Here is a 10491-nt window from a genome sequence, read left to right as displayed (position 1 = left end):
AAGCCACACTTTGGAAACTGCTTTAGAGTAACCGTTCGGAATCATACCAGCCTCTTAGCATCACCCGAGGAACTAAAAAAATCAACACAAAACGAAAAATCCCAAATTATGTCTAGGCCCATCACAGGACATAGGAATAGCTGCTCTATTTTTAAATGGTTGATATATACCCCAGCCCCAACCCTGGTACTTTGTGTGTACACACACACACACACACACACACACACACACACACACACGAACCCCTCCATTACATCTTCCTGTTTCCTAGGTGATTACGACACGCAGGCAGGACTGAACGCCATTGTTCTATGCCTTGTGGGACTCACCCCTCCCCACCAGAAAGTGGTATGTCCTGGGTACTCTTTCCCCAGGAACTCAAAGCCGGGCGTTTATTTAGTCCGCTTGAGAATTCTGCCCAGAACCGGTGATTCTCTTGCACTCTATTTTCAGGTGTGCGTGGAGGGGTGGGTGGGAGATGCCCAAAATAATTTCCGTTGATTCTCTCCAGCAGCTTTAACCTTTGCTATTTCTTTTTCAACCCTACTTCGAAGGTGCTTTCAGGAATGTGCAAGGTCAGGAGTCCAGTACGGCAGCGGCTCCCTCCCACCTTTAAAACCACTGTCTGGGAGGAGAGCTGCAGAGGGGTCCAGAAAAGAAGGTACAAGCGAAGGGGAGGACGCGGAAGAAGGGCGCAGCAGGTGGGGCAAGAAAGGGAGGCGAGCCCAGGAGGCCGAGAGGTACCGGCAACCCTGAGCCCCCGCCCTGCTTCCCTGCGCACCGCGCAGCGAGTCCTGGCCGCCTAGGAGAGGTGGAGAGGGGCCGCCTCCGGCCGGCTGGGGCCGGCTCGCTGTCCCGCCACCCCCCCCCCCCACACCCCACGCCCAAGGAGGCCGGGTGTACTAAACCGCAGACCCAGTTCTGATCGCTGACTGTCCGCTCCTGGGCGAAGACTGGTCCCCGCGTTCCCCTGGCGGGCGCTGGGCACTGCGCTCTCGCGGAGGGCGCGTCGGGCCGGCGGCGGAGACAGAGGTGCGCCGGGTCGGAGGCGCTGGGGCAAGCGGCCGGGCAAGTGGCGCCGTCGTCCGGAAACTTCTTCCTGGAAAGCCCCAGCAGATCCGCCTTTCTGCTTTTTCTTGCTTCTCGTTTGCTCCTTGCCTTCCTTCTGGGTTGCGCGGGAGGAGCTGGGCTTAGCTGATGAGGGACCCCTGGACCCGAAGGAGAGTGTGTGTGTGTGTGTGTGTGTGTGTGTGTGTGTGTGTGTGTGTGTGTGTGTGTGTGTGTGTGTGTGTAATCTGGCTGCACTTGGGAGCTGGGCATACTGGGTCAGAGCCTTTAAATTCAGCAAACCTTGACTGGTCAACTTCTGAGAAAGGCTGGAGTTGCAGTGGGGTCCAGCAGATAAGGAAATGCAGCTTGCCATTTATTCCTCTCAGTCTTGGGCTAACTCTGTGTAACTGGGTTGGCAGATCTCTCATCAGAAGATGGAAAGTAAACAGAATATTTGGGTTTAAAGTCGCCAGCCTGTGGTCTGTGATGACCCGTCAGATATGACCTTGTCCGTGGTTTCTTCCTCTGGAGTTTTATAGTACATGGTTAATCTTTCCTAATGGTACTTACCGCACCAAATTTGATTTTTTTAAACGGTTATTTCTTCGTTTGTATACTGAGTGCTTGGACACAGGAGGGACTCACAAAGTGTCACGGAATGACTGTCCCGATGCAGTAATTCTCAAACTTGAGCGCGCGTGTCAGAATCGCCTGGAGGTATTGCTAGCAACGAGGCTCCAGTCCCACCCTTGGAGTTTCAGATTCTGTAGGTTTGGAGGCCCAGAGAATTCTCAGAAGCCTGAGAATCTGCATTGCTGACAAGTTCCCAGGTGCTCTTGATGCCGATCTGGAGATGACACTTTGAGAACCACCGTTGTAGGAATTGATCCTCAGTCCTCACTGAATATCAGCATTAGATTCATCTTTGGAACTTTAAAACACAAACAAAACAACAAAAAATATGACTCAGCCCCAGTGCCAGGTATTCTGTTTTTTTTTTTTTTTTTTTTTTTTTTTGTGGTATGCGGGCCTCTCACTGTTGTGGCCTCTCCCGTTGCGGAGCACAGGCTCCGGACGCGCAGGCCTAGCGGCCATAGCTCACGGGCTTAGTTGCTCCGCGGCATGTGGGATCTTCCCGGACCAGGGCACGAACCCTTGTCTCCTGCATCGGCAGGCGGATTCTCAACCACTGCGCCACCAGGGAAGCCCGGTATTCTGAATTAGTTGGTTTGTCATGACACCGGGCCATTTTGATATGTTTTAAAATCTTCTCTGGATTCATTCTTAGGTGATTCTCATCTGCTGCTAAGGCTGAAACCCAGGCCACAGCACCGGCAAATACCACCATTAGAACCACCCATTTAGAGTAAGACGTTTTTCCCCAAGGGGTGTAAAAAGCACATCCGCTGCCTCATGAGGGGATCAGTTTGATTGATTTGCTTATCCTGAAAAATGGGAAATGAGACATATCTAGTCTCACATGGGGAAATACTCTGGAAAGAAGGAGGGTTTGTCTTGCAGGCAGATGATCCAGAGAGAGGATAAAGCAGACAAGGATAAAGGACAGTCAAGTAGAGGTGACCTCATTAAGGATGATGCTGTCGTGTGGGCCTGAACTTCATCCTGCCTGCATCCCCATTCCTCCAGAAAGAATCTTCTGGAATCTAGACATGAACAGAAAAAGAGACTGGTAACTATAGGTGTGAATAAAGGCACATCTACTGAACCCCCTGAGGGTCAGAACGCAGGAGAGAGAGATCCTGTCAGTCTGGAAGAGACGCCCCTGGCAAGGCACAGGTCATCCAAGCGGGAGGAGAGGTTTCATAAACCTTAATTCACACCTGCTCTCCAATCTGTGAGTTCTCCTGCTAGTGGAACAAGCTTCTCTACCAATCTGAGAGTTGAAATATAGCCTCTCGTTTTCATTTTGATGTGAAATTTTGAATTGCTAGTGAAGCGGAACATATTTATATGCTCACTGTCAATTTTAATTTACTCTTCCACGACTTGATTATTCAGATCCTTTGTTTACTTTCTAGGGGAATGTTTTTTCATAGTAACGCTTAAGAGTTTTATGTGTTTTAAAGACAGTGATTTCTTTTGTATACATTTTTATATGTTTGTCATTTTTCTTTGAATGAAAATTTAGTACTGAAGGTTTATATGTTTGCACAATCCCATCTATTATTCATTTTTCCTTCTGGAGGTTCTGCTTGTCATTATCAAAAATTCTTTTTCGTTTGTTAGATAAATTAGATAAATATTCACTGTGAAATTTGTATATTTATTTTTCATTTAAGCTTCTAGTTGGTCTGGAAATAATTTTGCTCTAAGAGATGAGGTAGGGATTGAGTTTTGCTGCCGTTTTCAAATGGAGAGTTAGACCCAACACAATTTTTATTAACAACTTGTCTTTTTTCTTGATTTGAGATGCCACCTTTATCTGTAATTATACCTAAGTGTATATATATATATGTATATATATACGTATATATATATACATATATATATATATATACGTATATATATACATATTCTGTCTCAAATATCAATCTATCTCTTCTCTGGCCAGTACCTCCCTTTTAAAAATTATTGTAGTTTTTTTAAAAAGAGGATTTTAATATTTCAAAGAGCAAGAACCTCCTTATTTAAAAAAGTTTCTTGTGTATTCAAGCTCATTTATTCTCCCAAATGATACGAGTTTGCTTTATTGCCTTCCCCAACTCAAAAATTATAATTATGACAATTTGGAACAGCTAAAGATGTTCAAGAATGTCATTCAGATGGAGGGAACAGTGTCAAGAAAATATCCCTTATCATTTTCCCACATCACTGGGAAAATACCGCTCGTGGAGAGTTATCAACAGGTTCATAAGAGATTTGCTTTATTTTGCTTAGGAATGGCAAGATAGTGAATATTCGAAGTTGCCTTTTGACTAATACATTAGTTTAAAAATAATTAACTAACCAAAAAATATGACTAGATAGACTATAGAATGTCTTCGAATGTATATTATTTGAGATAAGCTAAACTGCAAGGGATGGAGGTTTAAAGAATATGGAAGATGAGTTCTTTCACAGGTAATATTTGCAGGTCGATAAGGCAACTATACTCCTCAAAGTTATTTGGTACCCAGGTTTCTGCCGGTTTCATGTGGTGCATGGCAATCAAGAAACTGGATTGCTGTAATGTCTGAGTTACATCAAGAGAGAAGGGAAGAGAGTGCATGGAACAGATAAGCTCAGGGTTTTAAGGCACGGCCTTATTTCATTATGAGACTGAAAAGGCATCCGTCACTTCTGTTTATATTCCTTTGCTGAAAGTGTAGTCATGTGGCCACACCTAACGGTGAGTAAATTTAGGATGTACAGTCTTGATTGGGAGGGGACATGCCCAGGACAACTGTTTAAACACATAGTGGGAGAGAAAGATTAGATCTTGATGGCCAGCCTGCAGTCACAGCTCAGGAAGAAAAGAAGCTTCTGTGCCTAATCCTGTTTGAGCTTTCTGAAATGAATCCCACCTTCCCACACAAAGGATGTATCAATATATGAATCTTGATTCATTTAAATGAAGGATGAGTCCTGGCCAGACTGCATCTCCCTTTCCAGCTCTTCTTTTTCTCATTCTTGTTTTCCTGGTTCTTTGACTTTGCCTTGGATTCTTCTTATATGGAGGATAGCATTCCCCACTTAGCTCCCAGATAATATGATAAGATTTGTACTTGGCAGAGAACCTGGTGGCTCCTCTCTCACTTTCCACCCTGGTCATGACGTCCAGGTCTCACTCTCCGGTTTCACATTTGTGAGGGAAGCCAAGAGTTACCCCTCTCCTGTATCTTGTCTGTCCAGAGGGCTTGTTGATTCCTTCTTCAACCACACCTTGACAGGAGAGAGGGGCCTGAAATCTGGCGTGGTATTTTTTGATGGTAAATGAAATATTCAGCAACTTGCTATTCAAAAATAATACAGAGTGAAAAAATGCAGTTCAAGCTTGGGGTGTTCAGATATTGGTAACACTGTTAGTAACAGTGGGAGAAACTGATAGGTAGTTAAATGGAGGTTTGAGTAAGAAAATAAAATAAACACGACATTTGATCTGCTCTGCTAAAACTTTTGTTTCTGTGCTGAAAACTAGCCTATATGTGGTGGGTGGATAGAAAGACATCATTGTAACGCATCAATCACATAGGTCAGTCCATGGGTGATTTGCCCCAGCAGGTTACTGTTTTACACCATCAAGTGATAGCAGCTGAACACAAATACAGTAACACAGCTGGTGTACAGGAATAGAGTCTGTGCGTGATGTTCCTTACCCTACGCTCTTCCTGTTGACTCAGTGTGGCCACAGGACACGGGCTTTGTCTTGGAAGTTCCTATGTTGCAACTCTCCCCAACATTTGTCCATTTTGATCTTGTTTACAACTCAGCAGCCTCAACTCTTCCTTATATCCCCGTCCGCCAATACTTTCACTTAGTATTTCTTTATTTATTAGGAATGTCAATGTCTTTTTAACAGAGCTAGTATTTTTCTCAAAATCATTATTGTTTCTGCTGGCATTCTTGTTATGGATTGAATTGATAGTGAGTGGTCTGCCCATAATCTCATTTTTTGCATAATCTCTGGTTATTTTTCATGTATGATTTTGCTGAGTGTGGGGTTTTTTTTTTAGGAGTGGATATATTGCCTCATAGCATAAATTATATTTTGTAAATGCAACATGACCTGAGAAATGAAGTCAGCTGGTGATCTTGCTGTAGCATTTGATTTGTATTTTGTGTATATTTTGTTTTTCTCAATAAGAAAAGAACCCTAAAAACTTAGGGTTATTTAAAAAAAATTATTCCTTATAAGGCCCAGCTTAGGGCTGTGTATTATATGGCTTCTAATGTTATTTACTTCTTGTCCATCTGCCTTCCTGGGTGTGGGGAACTGAGAGTCTCACCTTTGGCCCAGAACATGCCTTTCCCTGGGACAATGAAACCACTTTTATTGAGGACAGTGGCATGTAGAACTTACTAAATGGTACTGTGTGTGACCTTGGTACAGTGACTTAATGTGGATAGTTGATGTGCATCTTTTCCTTTGTAGATTTAATAATAATCTATTAAATCAGATTAGGCATCCTAAGTCAATGTGGGCATCCCCCGTCACACATAGTTAGGTTGGTACATCTTCTCTGCCTCTGAAATGAGATGGGTGGCTGTGTATTTCAAGATGCAGGACCAGCCAATGTGTCAGCGCTAGAAAAAGCAAGTGGGTACAGTATTGCTGTAAAGCACTCTATTGGCTGAACATCTAAACTCCTTGCTTCCCGTAATTCCTATTAATGTTACAAAGAGCCAAAGCCAACTCTTTGCTTTGCCAATCCATAGCTGACTTTGCTTGTCCCTTATTACGTAAGCAGTTGGAAGGGCAATGGTACAGGAAGCTTGAGATGACCTGTAAAAATTGGCCAGGAGTCATTTGGAGTGATAGCTTCCGTTTCTCCAGAAACTGTTGAACCAAACTAGTGAAATTGTTGGAGATGTTGGATAGGCTACAATGGATTTGTCTGTCTGGCGTTTCTGCTGCTGTTCTTGGCTGCTTTCCCTTGTCTGCTGCTGTCTATACCGATGCCTGTGCAGCAGCAGGAAAGGGCACAGTGATCTCAGGGGCATCATATCTTGTGAAGTCTCAGGCCACTTTTGTCTCTGTGGAAGCTCCTAGTGTACCCATAGGCATGATAGGTTAAGAGTAATACATATCCTTTTGCTTGAGTGGCTGATGGTTGAGATGGTTGCTTCCATATTTGCTAAACCTGTATCGGGAAAAGCAAACACACATGGTCTCGAGTTAAGTGAGAAGGTCGTACACTGACATTTAGACCAAATCTGTTAGCAGCCAAGCCAATACTTGATATAGATTTAAACTCCATTTTTATTCAATAGAAGTCCTGTGTTTACTATTATTTTTTCAAGCAAAGATTTACAGCTGTTTAAGTATGTAATGTTTTCATACAGTTTGAGTGAAATTATGTTTGCCGCTGTGTGAAATTCTTCCCGGTATTCTAAAATTAAAGCCATTTCTCGGCAATTTTCACACCCTTCCCCCAATAAGAGGGGGGGGAAATATTTTTCTGTCATTTAATGAAGCCAATGCCATTTAAGGCAGTTTTGTACTAATTAACTTGGGTATCATGGATTTTCTTTTTTTTAATAATTAGACCCTAGGTCTGACAGTAGGAAAATAAGATTTGATCTCTGTGCCTTTTTAGTAGCTGTGAAGCACATGAAACTGTTTGAATTTGTTTAATTTCGTTGAAAAGATTTTCCTTTCTCACCCCATTGCCTTATGTCTCTTGGGGGGGAAATCCCTTCTTTAACTAAATACATAGATTTCTGGGTACAGATGAAAACTTCTTGATATTCTGTTTACTGGTAATGGAAAACCAAACTACATTATGCATGGTGGGATCAGAGAACATTCCCCAGAAGGGGCTAGACCAGGACTATTTGATTTCCAACTGAAAACCAGAGTTGAGGATTACTGACTCATTTTTGCCTTCAAGAGTATCCATTGCCATTTTCAAATAGTATTTTTCTTGAAGATTTAGCATGGCCAAATCAAGTAGGCAAAAGACTTCTCAGCCTCTCTCTGTGTATCTAGATATGAAGGTAGGGAGTGTGCGTAGATGTATGTGTCTTAGCCTGGCACCAAGGAACCTCAGCCCTGCTCCTCAATGAGGTTTTCTATAACACCACTTTCATTGCATCTTTCTTTTTCCTCCTCAAGAGTTTAGAGCAGTTTCTCATGGGCCGTCCTATTTCTGTCTCTCTTGGTGTCCAGAATTTCACTCCACCCAATTTCTATGTCTTTGCAACCCCTTATCAAACTGTCTGTTCCATCAAGTAGCTTCTTCATTGTTCCCTGTACACATCATGCTGATTTCTCTTTTTACTAGAAGTCTGGCATATATTAGGTTTACTTGTCAGATGAATGAATAATTAAATGAATTCCTGACTTAAGTGCTTTGCTCAGACTGATTCTTAACAGGCCTGGAATGAAAGGAAGAGACATTCACACTCTTTTCTGTATTTGGCTTCACATCCTCAGTGCTCATCTCCCATCTCTCTTCCTTCCTGAAGCCTTCCTTGGTAATGGTCTAGCTCTTTCCTTTCCCTTAATTCATCCTGAAGGTATCTATTATATATTTTGGTACTTAATTTTATGTTTCATTTAGCACTTTAATGAACAATTTCTTATATCATTTGATTCCCTATTTCACAGAGAGTTTTAACCACACGAAGATTTCTGAGTGCTGGGACCTTACCATCTTTTTCTTTCATATTCTCCAAGGAATTTAGTGCACAATATCAAGCACATAATATGCCCTTGATAATAAATACTTAGATAATTGAAGTGAATGATATTGATTGATCTCTGAATGTGATTGATTTGTGTTATTGCTACAATGCAATCCATCACCTGTCTCTCTCTACTATTACCACTAACCCAATAAATCACGTTGTCTACACATGCATAGCCATGTGTGATTTGCACACATACACACACACACCAAAGAAGCAGTTGTCTACTGGAAGATTAATTTCTAGGTGGTTTGTGATGCTGTGCAAAAGAAAAGGAAGTAATTCGTTGCAATTTCTACTCAACCTCCTTCCCAACCATGGGAAACTTCCATGAACGGTCAAAAATGTTCTGCCCTCTCCATCCTGGGCAAGCCTCTGTTGTTCAAAAGTTGTCCTGCATTTAATGACTGCTCTTCCATTTACAAACTGTATAACCTTGGGCAAGTGATGGAACCTCTCTAAACCTTGATTTCATCCTTATAAAGTGAGAATAATCATGTCAGCCTTTTAAGGCCACTTTGGGGATTAGTAATAATGCCAATAGCAGTCACCATTTATTGAGATTACTCTGTTCCTGGCAGTGTGCTCTGTCCGTAAGTTTTCTCCTTTAATTGTTACAACATCTTTGGCATATACTAGATGCTCAGTAACAGTGGCTATTATATTTCATACCTTGGCTTAAATACACACTGAGTCAGATTGAAGATTGCCAAAGACTCATTTTTCATTTCCCAGGATTGGCAGAAAGGCTTAATGCAGTCAGGCTACTACTACCAGGTGCCTGTGGCCACAGGCCAGTGTAGTGGTTGGTCTGTGTGGAGGCCAGACCCTGGGTCCTGCCATCCCATCCTCATTATGGCCCTCGGGCCCCGGGCGGCTTGCATATCACAGCAAAATCTGGCTTAGGAAACAAGAAGGTACTGCCCTGCGTTGCTTGAGAGCTGATTCACAGTTCAGAAGAAATGGCAAATCAATTTCATTAAGCACAAAAGAGCTCACTTATGTAAAGTGGGGTGACACTTCAAGGATGGAGAAGGTACAATCTGAATGCTGAGAGCAGGTCTTGTTTCCTCTGAGCTAAACACTGGAATAATGGGACTTAGCTTTTAACAGGAGGGATTTAGATTAAACTTTGGTTAAGAGTTTCTCGATGGTGAAAGTTTTGAGCTATTCGAGCACGTGAACAATAGCACGTTCAGGAACTTATCTAGGGGTTTTATATTTTCTTCACAGATTTCAGGGAACTTCTAGGAAGCAAAGAAATGGCCTGGATGACCTCAAACAGTAATTTCCCAGGACAGAGATTTCTTTCCCCCTCGTTTCCTCTTCCCCTTCCTTTCTAAAACAAAATTATATTTTAAATTTTATTTCTTCCCTCATTTCATCCAGTTAAACATTTGACTTTGGGGTGGGGCCTGAAGATTGGTGCTTTTGAAAAACTCTGCAAATGATTCCATTGTGCAAACAAGGTTGGCACCTGCCCCTTGGGTAGAACGAGTCCCAGAAACCGGGAGGGACTGATCCTGTGATGGGATCCAATACTAGAATGTAGTCCTATTTCCTGGCACCTGTGGTTGCATCTTCCATTGTGATCCACAGAGCTGCGGTGAATGGAGAAAAGCTGTCTCCCCTCCACTTTTACAATAATTTTATAAAGTTCCCTAATGGAGTGATCCTAATATTAGTTTCTTACAGGTACTCTGACTGGTACATCTTCTATGAACCTCTTACTGCAACCCCTCATGAGAAAATCAGTTGTAGAGCCTTTTCTCTTACTGTATCCCACCAGAAGCTTTGCCTACTCATAATTAAGAACACTCATTGAGATAATAATCAAGGATATTTTTTATGTGCCAGATTCATTAGCATCCTCACTATACAAATATGCAGGTGAGGCATTGTTAAGGTTAAGAGAGGTTAAGTAACTTGTCTAAGGTCACACAACTTAAGAATGATAGAGCTTGATTCAAAGCCAAATCATTGACTTTCGAGCTCATCTTCATGGTAGTGGGGTCTAGCCACAAGGGAGCTAGAGATTGGTGGCCAGGTGGTTAGCAAGAGATGAGCAGGACAGTAGCACTCGAAAGGGCT

General features: G+C 42.5%; 1 long non-coding RNA gene across 4 annotated transcripts in view; it reads left to right on the top strand.

Moving 5' to 3' along the window:
• Nucleotides 1-346: 346 nt before the first annotated feature.
• Nucleotides 347-10491, top strand: part of LOC136792787 (uncharacterized) — a 44844-nt gene continuing 34699 nt past the window's right edge. For 2 of the 4 annotated variants that reach the window (XR_010837206.1, XR_010837208.1), the window contains exon 1: nt 559-740. This is a non-coding gene — a long non-coding RNA (uncharacterized lncRNA). Of the gene's footprint in view, nt 454-558; nt 741-2292; nt 2906-10491 lie in introns of those variants that run through there. The other 2 variants (XR_010837207.1, XR_010837209.1) reach the window with 2 other exon arrangements.

The sequence above is a fragment of the Kogia breviceps genome, chromosome 16 (genome assembly GCF_026419965.1).
Source record: "Kogia breviceps isolate mKogBre1 chromosome 16, mKogBre1 haplotype 1, whole genome shotgun sequence".
Lineage (NCBI taxonomy): Eukaryota > Metazoa > Chordata > Mammalia > Artiodactyla > Physeteridae > Kogia > Kogia breviceps.
Note: the sequence above shows the minus strand (reverse complement) of the source record. Positions and strands in the feature narration are given on the sequence as shown.